Genomic DNA, 12,170 nt, shown 5'->3' with positions numbered 1-12,170 from the left:
CAAAGAGAAGCTGCTGAGGCTTCTAGTGACTAGAGTCCGCAAAAGGGAAATCTTTTTTTTAAAAAAGTAAAATACAAATCATATATTGGCCACATATAAAAGTTATTCCTCATGAAAGTGCAATTACACTTCATGTTGTACAGAATTGTGTTTTTAGCTCTTACTATGCAAACATCTACATTTATTGCAGGAACACATAGTTATGTATGTGTCACTGTCCATAACTATTGTACAACTACTTTACATATAGAAAATTAAAATGTATTCAACACTTTTAACACACCAAAATTTTACAACGATGCATGGTGGGAACAATAGTAGAGAATACAGTGCTACATTGAAGCATACCAACTGCTTACAGTTACTTTTTACATATAATTCAGATATCACAATGGCGTATCACTGTGCTGCAGACCAAAACTAGGTCCAGAATTGGAGTAAATGCACATAGCACATTTCTGTGACTGTATTTCAGTGCTCCACCGGACACCACATAAGGTGGGTTTTACCGCAAATTTAGTATTGTCAGCAAGTTATATTAGAAAATTGCAGAAGTGACTGCATCTGTATGCAGCACTGTGCACTGTTTTTCACTGTGGATGAGTGCAGGAGTTAAGTGTCATTTAAACTAGGACAGGACATGAGCAAAAATACATCCATGTCTACTTATTCTTAGGGTATGTCCACACTAAATTTTTTCAAAACCCACATTAAAAAAATGCTTCAAATATGTTTTGCATACCCTCACTATTCATTTCAGTGGAAAATCTACATTACTCTTCACTAGTTTTTCAACTAGTTGTTTTTTCCAAACAAAATTTTGAAGACCTGACTGTGAAAAAAAAAAAAAAATCAAAAAAAGAGGACAGACGCGTACAAAAGATCGGTTGCACTTCATAAATTTGAACAATGTAAATATTTGCTTAATAAAAAAAAACACAAAACCCTAAACAAAACAAATAAACATTTAAAATTGCGCCATTGCGACAGAACCTGTTTTCCTAGGCCAAAAATTGGCACTGGTATACAACCCATATAACAACCATCATAACCAACAGAGCCATGGAAATGTAGTGGATAACCAAGATAAGTATGAATGGACACTACCCCTAAAGTGATGTCAAGTAGTATTCAGTAAAGAAGATTGGTGCAATGCACATGTGCAGACAGTAAATCATGCAGTATCAAAATAATATATAAAAGAAAATAAGCAATAACTTTATAGTCACCAGGTGAATTGGCTCATAGAAAAAGCATCATATGGGAAAGAGGACCCCACGTGTATCGCCACAGGAGGTAGCTTCCTCAGGGACACAGCAAGGTACAGTTGAGATGCTATGGAAGAAACTATAGAAGCCTTCTATTGATTGGTCAGTTTTCATTGTGATGTCATACGAGATTATAAAGATCTGACCTCTGCAGTCCCTGAAGATGCTCCAAAACATGTTGGGGTGGTGGTTCCCCTAAGATGATTTAATTACTTTGGGTCTCAGTCTTAATAAACAGTGGACAACACATGTAGTTTTAATGAAGTAGGACCTTAGCCTAAAGCTATGGCCCCACTATCAGTATTTTGTCAGTATCCGTTAGTATTCGTAAGCTAAAATCAAGAGAGGAACAATCAGAGAAAAGGTATAGTAGAAATATGTGCACCAATTCTGCATTTATCATCCACTCCTGGTTTTGGCTTACAAATACTGACCAAACACTGATAGTGAGGCCGTAGATACATCAAATAAATACAGCAAGGATCCATGTAGCAGTAGGTAGTACTGAACACTTTTTTTAGCCAGTAATTTATGCTTTAGGCCACAGCCTCATCATCAGTATTCGGTCAGTATTTTTTCTCAGGAGTGGGAGCCAAAACCAGGAGTGGGTGATAAATGCAGAATCGGTGACTTGTTTCTACTATACCTTTTCTCTGATTGTTCCTCACCTGGTTTTGGTTCCCACTCCTGAGAAAAAATACTGACCGAATACTGACCAAATACTGATAGTGGGGCCGTGGCCTAGAGCATAAATTACTGGCTCAAAAAAGTGTTCAGTACTACCGACTGCGAAATGGATCTTTGCTGTATTAAGGAGAAAAAAAACAATAGTATCAAGAAAAATAGGGCATGCTGCAGTTTTATGAAATTAAGTCAAGTCTGGACTAATTCAAAGTTTCCTGACATATGTTTCCACATTCAGATCTTTTGATGATGTTTTTTAAACCAAACCCAGAAATAGATAATAAATGGAAGACTGGCACTTGTATTCTGGAATCCACTCTGGCTTTGACTTCAATAACTGTTTTAAAAACCTGAAATACACCTTAGAAATAGTTTCAGGTGTCTTAGTTTTAATAATTAAAGGGGTGGTCGAGAACTACTTTTCTTTTAATCTTAAAAGTCTATTTATTTAGTGTCATAGTCTAAACTGTTTTCTAATATACTTTATTGAAAAAGCCCCTACCATTCCCTCATTGCTCACTCTAACTGCTTTACTTCTTTTTACTACTTCCACATTGATGACACTTTGAGAAAATCAGTGCATGCTGGGATAGTTAAAATAGTTGTCAACAAGGGGCAGAGATTGCGGTCACCACCGCAGCCTCTGCTCCCTCCCTGAAATGAAGCGTTATCAGTGACGCCCGTTTCAGGGGCTAGACTAATCCCTGCTGTACTGAACATTTGTCGGTTGTCAATTCTGACATATGCTGAGTAGATTCTTGTCACTGTTCAAAATGTACAGTGACAGTGCACTCGCTCGCCGCCTCTGATCAGAAGGAGATGGCAAGAGAGCGCACTGTCAGTGTGCATTGTAGAAAAAATACCCAGCGTGTAGGAAAAGCAGAGACCGGCGCTGCCCTCACAGTGATGTCAAAGGAAACTTCATCATAGATGAAGTAGCAAAAAAAAAAAAAAGCAGTTACATAGAGTAGTGAGGGAACAGTAGGGTCTTTTTAACTAAAGTATAATAGAAAACAGATTCTATTATGACAGTAAGTAGGAATAGAATTAGGATTAAAATAAGTTTTAGTTCCAGACCACCTTTAAACAGGACACGTGTCTTTTAGGACTGGATATTAAAGAGAATGTGTCATCAGATTTTGCTAGCCTATCTGGGCTGCTTGCTGTAGTTTAGATAAAAATAATTTTTTTCTACTGCATATCTAGCAGTTCTCTGAATGCTGAGCTCTGTATAACCCCGCCTCCACCACTGATTGGCAGCTTCCTGTGTACACTGTGCATAGGCAGAAAGCTTCCATTCACTGGTGGTTATACCAATATGGAGGACTACATGGCAGCAGGTTTACTAGTCCTCTATTGATAATCTCCTGCTGATAAAACAATCATTTTAGTAAAACAACAGTAAGTGACACATCACTGAAATCATGCTGATCTCAGATTAGGTGGCAAAAACCTGATGTCAGATTCCATTTAAACCTCTGCCTTACAGGGGCTTCACTGAGATAGGTGCCAATCTGACCCTAATAAAGGCATATTTGTCAATGCCGAATAAGAGAATTTTGCCAACTGTTGCAGAAATCAATCAAATTAATTCCTTTTATCCCAGATGAAACTATTGATAAATCTGCCCCATTGTGTTATAAGTGGTTTCACACTGGAAAGAAAGAGTAAAATAACAAATTCAGCTTTGCTACATCTGTGGACGTGCATTGGACATATTTACTTACTGGCATGCAGGATCAATAAGGAGTTTTACTGAACCATGTGTGCGCAGTATTTATCAACCTAGGACATGCTGATAAAGTCATATGGAGCAGATAAGAGGCTGTACCTGGTATAGATCATCACCTGCGGAAATGTATACATTTGTATATACAGTGTACAACTCGCTGGCCATGTTTCTTTTTTTAGACATTCATAGAAAATTTGTCAAAATGTGGCATTGATATATATTCCCCATCGTTTCCATAAAGCGCCTTCATCAATGATCCAACATTCTAAATAACGTGCCGCCCCCGGGGGAACAGAACTGAAAGACTTTATTACAAAGTTAGTGCCCTGCCTGTACATGGATACAATAACGCACACACCAATAATACAGCATAACAAAAAACAAAAGTGTGAAAATGCATAATCAATAATCAGTAATAACCGCGATCAGTTAGATGGTAATATCCCATGCGGGTTCTAAGAAGATCACGTAGACAGCACACAGTATCCAGATGTCAAAGAAACAGTTAACAAATGTTGAAAATACTCACAGAGAGTCTTTAAGATGCAAGTGGCAGCCGAGCAAGGGGAAATCCAAGGATAGCTGGATTATTAACAACTACAAATGCATGCAGAGAGGCAATGACAGGCCCAGGGGACAGCTCGCTGTAGTATTCATGCTCCTACAAGCTGAGGGATAATTTATGAAACACAGCTCAAGGTTCCTCCAATCAGACAGCCAAGTGCAACTAGTAAAACTGGCTGCAAAGGACTGAAAGGGCAGCAGCAGAACAACAGCTATCCTACACGTCCTTAATCTGCTTATCGCAGCCTGTAACCTCTTACTGCCAGGTAGCTGCTCACAGCTCCATTGTTTACTAGACGGAGGAAGGACAGGTGACATATTTATGTAAGGCGCCTGCTCACCTCAAGGCGCCGGTTCCTCCACTCGTCAGAGGAGTGCAACTTCACTCCGGAGGGACTAAGGGACATTAATGCCATGTGCACCAGACATTTATGCAAGAAAAACGTGTCTCTTGGCAAAAAAACACCACTGCATAAATTCGCCGCACTTTTTCCTATTCATTACAATAGGTAAAAAAAAAGCTGCAAAAACACTAAAAGAATTTACAAAACAGCTTCAAATCTGCAAGGAAAAAATAAGCAGCATGAGATTTTAGAAATATCCTTCACTTTGCTAGTTCGTAAAACAATGGGAACACATGGGGAAAAAAGTGGGAAAAATATTACGCATGATCAAGCCCTAAGGCCTCCTTCAAATGTCCCTGTTTCCATTATGTGTGGTGTGCGTTTTTTTCACAGATTCCACACGTACCCATTATGACCTATGCTGCTGTGCACATGTCCGTTTTTTTTTCCAGCAGCGAGGATGACAAGGGCCAATACAAGTCTATGGGTCTGTGAAAAACACATACAGGTACAGCACATGGATGGTATCAGTGGGCTATGCCTATGCTGTCCATGTGCGGTCTGTATGCTGTCCATGTTTAATATTGCAAAGTATAAGAGAATCTTTGTAATTCATTTATTTATCCAAACTGGAAAAACACTGATGACACTGGTACCGGTTTTTCACGGACGTGTGAATGATGCCTGAGACTGGGTTCAGACTTCGCATATTTGGTGTCAATTTTTCAACAGCGTATCTGCAACTTTTCTGCAGCAGAAAATCCAAGCATGATACATTCAGATCTTATAGCAAATTTGAAAATAGTAGAAATGATCCAGCGTATCAGGCTATAAACTTGAATAAAACATAGCTTTTATTGAGCCATCAAAAAATGCTGCTGCCACCATAATAAGTCTTAGTGCTCACAAGGATCACAGCTGTCTCAACCTACGCGTTTCGACGTGCAGTCTTAATCATGTTCTGTCTGAACAGTGGACTAGTGAGCATATAAAGGAAAATTGTAATTAAAGATAATAGTAATCATGTGCTCACTAGTCTCTGCGGTCAGTATGATTAGCATAGAGAAGAGTGAAATAAAAACGTTAGGCTATGTGCCCGCGATGCAGAATTGATGCAGATTTTACATGCGTTTTTTCTGCCAGGGAGAAGCGTTTTTTTAAGCATTTTTGCATGCATTTCCACGTGCGTTTTTTCAAGCGCTTTTCCAAGCATCACTTGGAAAAGGGCTTGACAAGTTAGTCACACAATATAAATCCATGCAACTGGCATGGATTTATATTGTGTGACCAATTTATGCTGCTTTAAATGCAGCATGAATAGTAAAGAAAAGAATTAAAACGTAAAAAATAAAAAAAAACATTATACTTACCTCTCCGGTGGCCCCCGGTCTCCTCTCCTGTGGTGTCCTCTGTCATCGGCGTCCCGCGGTGATCTGAAAGGACCTGCGTTGACGTCATTTAGTCAGCTGACGGGTCACGCGACCGTTAACTTCAGCGGTCGCGTGACCATCATATGACTAAACCACAGGTCCTTTGAGAACACGGCGGGATGCCGAGGACAGAGGACGCCACCGGAGAAGGAAGGAGACCGGGGGCCGCCGGAGAGGTAAGTATAATGATTTTTTTTATTTTTTACGTTTTAATTCTTGTTTTACTAATGGTACCCGGGTCGGATGAGAGTCTCCTCTTCTCCAGACCCGGGTACCATATGCGCATTGAACCGCTTAACATCCGCATGTATACATGCAGATGTTATGCGGTTCAATGCAAGTCAGTGGCGGCGATTACGCATAAGAAATGGTTGTGCTGCGGATTTTTACACAATGATAATCCACAGTGGAAATTTGCACAGCATGTGCACAGTATAAGTAGATTAACATTGGGAAACATGACAGACAACTTAAAAAGCGCTGTTAAAGCATTTTCGCGGCGGAAATGCAGCCGCGGAAACGCATTAAATCCGCATCGTGGGCACACAGCCTTAGTGACACACATATATTATTGTCCTCTAATGTTAATAACATTGACATGTAGAAAAAATAAAAATATTTGTGATACAAATATAGAATAAATATAAAAACTAGCGATATACCATGTCCAAACGGTAAACAAAACTGTCATTAATATTATAGTATTAGATCCTGCCTGAGATTCAATCCAAAGGGTACTAAGTGCACTAAGACTTATTATGGTGGTAGCAGCATTTTTTAATGGCTCAATAAAAGCTAGGTTTTATTCAAGTTTATAGCCTGATACGCTGGATCATTCCTTCTATTTTCTGATTCATGATCCAGGCTGCTCTGGCTGGATCCGAGTGAGGCTGAGACTGCACCACACCCCAATGGTGAGCGGACTTTACTTTTTTTTTGTTGCAAATTTGTTACTACTAGATTTATCTAAAGCTAAAATACTTTCTGTATGTAATGTAAAAAATGGATTTTGACACATGAAATTGGACGATGAATCAAGTTTCTTGACAGAGCTTTCTTCTCCATTTGGACTCTATAAATGGCTAAGTATGCCGGTGGGATTAAGTCCTACTCCAACAGAAAATGATCCAAGCCTTGAAACGACTTTTTGAGGGGAAATTGTGGGCATAGCAGAAGATTAGGAATCTGCAGTAAAGAGACTTGATCAGAAGATTTTACAATTTTTGGACAGATGTAGAGTAAAACAAATAAAGCTGAACTTGGAAAGATTCCAACTGAGAATGACAGAGTTTCTATTTATTGGACATCTTCGAACCTCAAGGGGTGTGAGCATGAATCCTGAAAAGGTTAGAGGGAAATCCAAGACATACCTACCCCTACAGATCTACGTGGAGTACAAGGATTTTTCGGCGTGGTACAGTACCGTATAAGTTTACAAACTTTGCCAGGCACTGAAACAGCTAACTCACAAATATGTTCTCTGGGAATAGACAGAAAATCAGGAAACAAATTTCCAGGTAATGAAAAAGAACAGCAAACCTGAAATATTTGGACTCAGGTCAAACAATGGTAGTAAACACAATGCCCTTTGGAGCTGCTCTTATGCAGGATAAGCAGCCAATTATATTTGCAAGCAGGACAGAACGGGGATATGCGCAAGTTGAGGAGGAAATACTAGCTGTAGTATTTGTAGTGGAATAGTTTCACCAGTACATCTATGGTCGACAAATAATTCTCACGCAGTGTGGGAAAGACTAAGTGCAACACGAAGGGATGAGGGGAAGGAAGCCCAGACACTAGGGAAAGGGGGAGTGGAGACCCCTAGGCTGATCTAATAACACCCTGCCTACCCTACTGTCCCTATATTGGTTCCACACTAATCGCCGAGCAGGAAACCTAAGCCCTGTATATCCCTAGAGCTAGGCCCTTGACAGAGAGGGGGGTGAGCACTGGTGAGTCCCCACTATAAAGTAAAGACAACAAGGGAGACAAACAAAGGGGGAAAACTTAGCTTGAGCAGACACCAGAGAGATAACACCAAATGTCCTCCAAGGGCACCAGAGAGGAAGCTAGCCAACTGCTATAACTCCAAGCCTTCACAAGGGAAAATGTGAATATCACTGGCGACTCCCAGAAGCAGACTAAGAGTTTATAAACACCCCGGCCAGGTGTGTCAATCAGAGCAGGAGGGAAGTTTCCGCTGGGTCCAAAAGTCGGAAGGATTAAGAAGGCGTCTGCAATGCCAAACGCAGTGACCTTCTGCAGCTAGATCCAGAGCGACTGTCTGTTACATCTGACACACCCATGACAGTAATGGTGCATTTTGATAACAAACCTTTGGAGATCATTACAAAGACGCCACTATTAAATACACCAAAAAGACTGCAGTGGATGCATTTATCACTTCAGAAATATGATTTTTACATCTGCTGGGAAGACTGACTGATTGCAAAGCTTTCCTACCCAACACAAGTGATGATGAAAAATACATTTAGATCTTCAATATGTGTGAATACCTGACAGTGTCAAAAGACAAGCTGAAACAAATACAGTCCTTAAAGACTATCTTCATACAGGGCTGGCCAAAACATAAGCAACATGCTCCAAGGGAAGTTTTGACATTCTTGCACATAAGAGAGGAAATGTCAGTGCAGCATGAAATCACCTTTAAAGGAAAAATAATCACTATACCAGAATCTCTCAGATGAGACATGATGGAAACATGCACTCCACTGACATCAGTGCAGAAAGATGTCAACGCCAAGCACGAGATTGACAAGATTACCAAAGGATTTTGGGTCACAATGTAGTGCCCCGTGTCAGAAAGCTGGGTTTGCCTCTTAGGTAATGGGTCTTCTTCCAGCAGGACAATGACACCAAACATAATTCAAGAAGCACCCAGAAATGGATGAAAGCAAAAGGCTGGAGAGTTCCTTCAAATATGAGAGACCTAGAGCAGTTTGTAAAAGAAGAGTGATCCAAAATTCCAGTTGAGAGGTATAAGAAGCTTGTTGATGGTTATAGGAAGCGATTGATTGCAGTTATTTATTCCAAGGGGTATGCAACCAAATATTAAGTTGAGGGTGCCAATAATTTTGTCTGGCCCATTTTTGGGGTTCTGTGCGAAATTATGTCCAATTTGCCTTTTTTTCTCTTTTTTATGTTGTTCCAATACACACAAAGGAAATAAACACGTGTATAACAAAACATGTGTAATTGCTATAATTTTCTGGGAGAAATACTTCATTTTCTGGAACAATTTCAAGGGTGCCAACATTTTCGGCCATAACTATACAGGAGGACATTATTATCAACAGCCTCAATCTGTGTCTGTGAGGCAGAAAGACCTCTTTCTGCTATGGAGCCTGGATGTTACTGGATGAGCCCATTCTATCATATGGTCTATTTTGTTTTTCCTTTGCTGGTCTTTATGCAGAAGAAAAGGCTGTTTGCTATCTTTATGCTGGAAGACTATGAACTCTAATAAAACTTTCTGCATGAACAAGATACTATGTGCCTGTGCGTGTACCTAAACCGACTGCCAAAGAGATTGAATCCCTACAATTGGTGGAGAATGCAGGCAGAAATCCCAGAGAACACATGATTGTGGTGTAAAGACTGTATGTTCTGAGAGAAGGCAGCTTCAGCTGTTGAAGCATAGTCTGAAGCCATGGAGGAGCTAATTAAGCAGCTGGCTCAGGTCAATATTCAGCTGCAGCAATGGCAGCAGCAACAGCAGGCCCAGCAGGAAACCAACAAATTGTTGATGCAACAGTTACAGCTGCAGCAGCAACTAATACAGCAGCAGCAAAAACAACAGCAGCAGATAACGCTCTTCGCAGAGACAGTCCTGGCCAGGGAAACTGCACCTCCCCCAAGCCAAAGTGACAAGTCCCAGGTGAGGAAGATGGCAAGAGGGGCATTACAGAAAATTACTCTGGGTGATGACATAGAGGCTTTCCTGATGGTGTTCGAGAGGGTGGCGGACAAGAGAAACTGCTTCCAGAGCAGTGGGTGGAGGTGCTTGCACCATATCTGACTGGGAACCTCAGAAGATGTACCATGATGTCAAGGAGTACGGTAAGCTCAAGGTGGAGATTTTGGCTTGTCTGGGAGTAACCATGGCATTCAGGGCACAAGGGGTACACCACTGGGACTATCACAGTGTTTAACCTCATCTACTTAGTGCAAAAATGGCTGCAGTCCGAGACTTGCTCCCCAGCACAGATGGTGGAACGAGTGGTGATGGACCAATTCATCTAGTCACTGCCAATGCTGGATGGCCCAGGGAGATCCCCAGAATGCAGATGACCTTGTAGACCTAGTGGAGAAACAGTACCTGGCAATAAAATGGGCTCTAGAGGTTTTGAGGTACTACCTATTGAGTAAGAAGTATAGGCTAGTATAGAACCATGCCCAGCTGAAATGAATGCAAGAAAAGAAGGGGAACAATGTAAGGGTAACACGGTGGTTCTAGCCCTTCAAGATTTCAGGTTTGAAGTGGAGCATAGGCCCGGGAAACAGCACAGGAATGCAAACTCCCTGTCATGGGTACATTACATGTTGGTAGAAGGTGCACAGACACTGGATTGGGCCAGGTGGCAGCTGGACAGTTACTGAATGGGATATGTGTGTCACAGAGCACATATAGTTCTGAGAGGATATTTAGTGGGCCTGGATTTTTGGTCCGGGTTTTAGGAACGGCCAGAAGAGCTGGGTGGTACTGGCCATTCCCATTTCTCCACTTTCAGGCTTTGAACAGCCTATTTAAGGCACCTCAGCTGCCTCACTTTGAGTCTGTGAGTGAGAGGCAGAAAGACATCTTTCTGCTGAGAGAGTCTGGACGTTAATCTGACCAGGTGAGCCGTTCTAAGATATGACCTATTTTGTTTTTCCTTTGCTGGATGTTATGTCGAAGAAAAGATTGTTTGTTCTTTTTATGCTGGAAGACTATAACCTTTAATAAATCTCCCTGTGTGAAAAAGACACTATGTGCCTGTGTGTGTACCTAAACAGTTGCCAGAGAGAGTGAATCCCTACATATATACATATCTCTATATATATATATATATATATCTCTATATATATATATATATATATATATATATATATATATATATTATTTATTTATTTATAATTTGTATTATTTTTTTATGGGGGGGGGTAACAGACAATCAACGGCACAGGGCCCATGCATCGGAGCAACAAGCTGGGGGAGGAGGGTGAACAGGTCCGAATTTTGTTCTAGGGCTCAAAGAATTCTACTTTGACCACAGGTTTATTGCCTAGCATATTGACCAAAAGCTCCTACATAGCTTTACAATATGAGCATGTGCTCAAAAATCTGTTTACAAAATTGTCACATCTTGCTGCTATTTTGAAAAGATTGTGACAAAAAAATACAGCTTTTATTTGCAATAGCTTCTAGTCTAGGTTATCGAATTAATATGGCACTTGTAGTGTGGTCACAGAGATTTTTTTTTACATGGATTTTAAAGCTGATCCGCTTCTAAATCCATGTAAGATAACTAGTGTTGAGCGAGCAAGGTAGTGTAGGGTCTCTAAAGCCTGCCAAATCAAACAAACATTCCTTCTCAGGACTAATATCCATCCCAGATATCAGCCAGGCAGGCAGGCTGTATAGGAGACGCAGTGGTTATACCATCAAACGCTGCATTACAGTCCTGTGTGCTCCTGTTGGTCAAATTGCTAGACTTATCCCCCAGCCTCAGGGGCCGGAAAAATCCTTTTTTTTCATCTAAATCCTGTATTTTTTTTTTCCTCAGTCAGACTGTACAAATACGCGTCTTATTAACCTTTTGGTATCCCCCCCCAAAAAAAAATTGAGTGTGTCTGTGACTGTTCAGACACCAATATATCTGTTTAAAAGAGTCTGGTGTAGGCCAGATAACTAGAACTGTGGTTTTGCAATTCCACGGGTCAAATCTCTGTATTATCCTGCTTTTGGCATTTTTTCCGTAAAAAAAAAAACAGTAATAGAGTCCCCCTGACTGTTCAGACACAAATATATCTGTTTAAAAGAGTCTGGTGTAGGCCAGAGAAATAGAACTGTGGTTTTGCAGTTCCACGGTTCAAATCTCCGTATTATCCTGCTTTTGGCATTTTTTCTGTAAAAAAACAGTAATAG

At 40.6% G+C, this 12,170-nt stretch overlaps 1 protein-coding gene across 2 annotated transcripts in view; it reads right to left on the bottom strand.

Moving 5' to 3' along the window:
• Positions 1 to 4,511, bottom strand: part of PDE4D (phosphodiesterase 4D) — a 1,744,955-nt gene extending 1,740,444 nt beyond the window's left edge. Inside the window, exon 1 of one of the 2 annotated variants that reach the window (XM_073680269.1) lies at positions 4,214 to 4,511. The gene's annotated coding sequence lies outside the window, so the exon portion shown is untranslated. The remainder of the gene's footprint in view (positions 1 to 4,213) is intronic. The other variant, XM_073680271.1, reaches the window with a different exon arrangement.
• Between the last annotated feature and the right edge of the window lie 7,659 nt (positions 4,512 to 12,170).

Source organism: Phyllobates terribilis, unplaced genomic scaffold (genome assembly GCF_046119375.1).
Source record: "Phyllobates terribilis strain yellow unplaced genomic scaffold, ASM4611937v1 Scaffold_1__5_contigs__length_1240528914, whole genome shotgun sequence".
NCBI lineage: Eukaryota > Metazoa > Chordata > Amphibia > Anura > Dendrobatidae > Phyllobates > Phyllobates terribilis.
The sequence above is the reverse complement of the archived record's forward strand: the minus strand, read 5'-3'. Positions and strand labels throughout refer to the sequence as shown.